At 40.7% G+C, this 551-nt stretch overlaps 1 non-coding gene across 1 annotated transcript; it reads left to right on the plus strand.

The window, feature by feature from the left end:
- Nucleotides 1-209: 209 nt before the first annotated feature.
- On the plus strand, nucleotides 210-313 carry LOC112716750 (small nucleolar RNA R71). The gene has a single exon (XR_003160461.1). It is a non-coding gene; the product is annotated as a small nucleolar RNA R71 (small nucleolar RNA).
- The last annotated feature ends 238 nt before the right edge of the window (nucleotides 314-551 follow it).

Consider the following 551-nt stretch of genomic DNA (forward strand, 5'->3'; position numbering starts at 1 on the left):
TAGCATCAATTTCAAGAACTCCCTTCCTCTGAGGTGTCCCATTATTCACGGAATTCCTCTCAAAAGTGTACATGAATTGGTTATTTGCAACCATGTCAATGAGTTCTTGAGCTTCTGCAGGTGTTTTCTTTAGGTGGATGGATCCACCTGTAGAATGGTCCAATGACATTTTCGAATAGAATATATCTAATATGGTCCATTCTGAAAACATGTCAGATGGACACCTTTTGGTCAACTGCTTGTATCTTTCCCAAGCTTCATAGAGGGATTCACCATCTTTTTGTTTGAAGGTCTTAACATCCACTCTAAGCTTGCTCAGCTTTTGAGGAGGAAAGAATTTATCCAAGAAGGCCGTGACCAGCTTCTCCCAAGAGTCCAGGCTATCCTTAGGTTGTGAATCCAACCATATTCTAGCTCTGTCTCTTACAGCAAAAGGGAAAAGCATGAGCCTCTAGACTTCAGGATCTACTCTATTCATCTTAACAGTCTCACAGATCTGCAAGAACTCAGTTAAAAACTGATAAGGATCTTCAGATAGAAGTCCATAGAAC

The sequence above is a fragment of the Arachis hypogaea genome, chromosome 1, assembly GCF_003086295.3.
Source record: "Arachis hypogaea cultivar Tifrunner chromosome 1, arahy.Tifrunner.gnm2.J5K5, whole genome shotgun sequence".
Classification (NCBI taxonomy): Eukaryota; Viridiplantae; Streptophyta; class Magnoliopsida; order Fabales; family Fabaceae; genus Arachis; species Arachis hypogaea.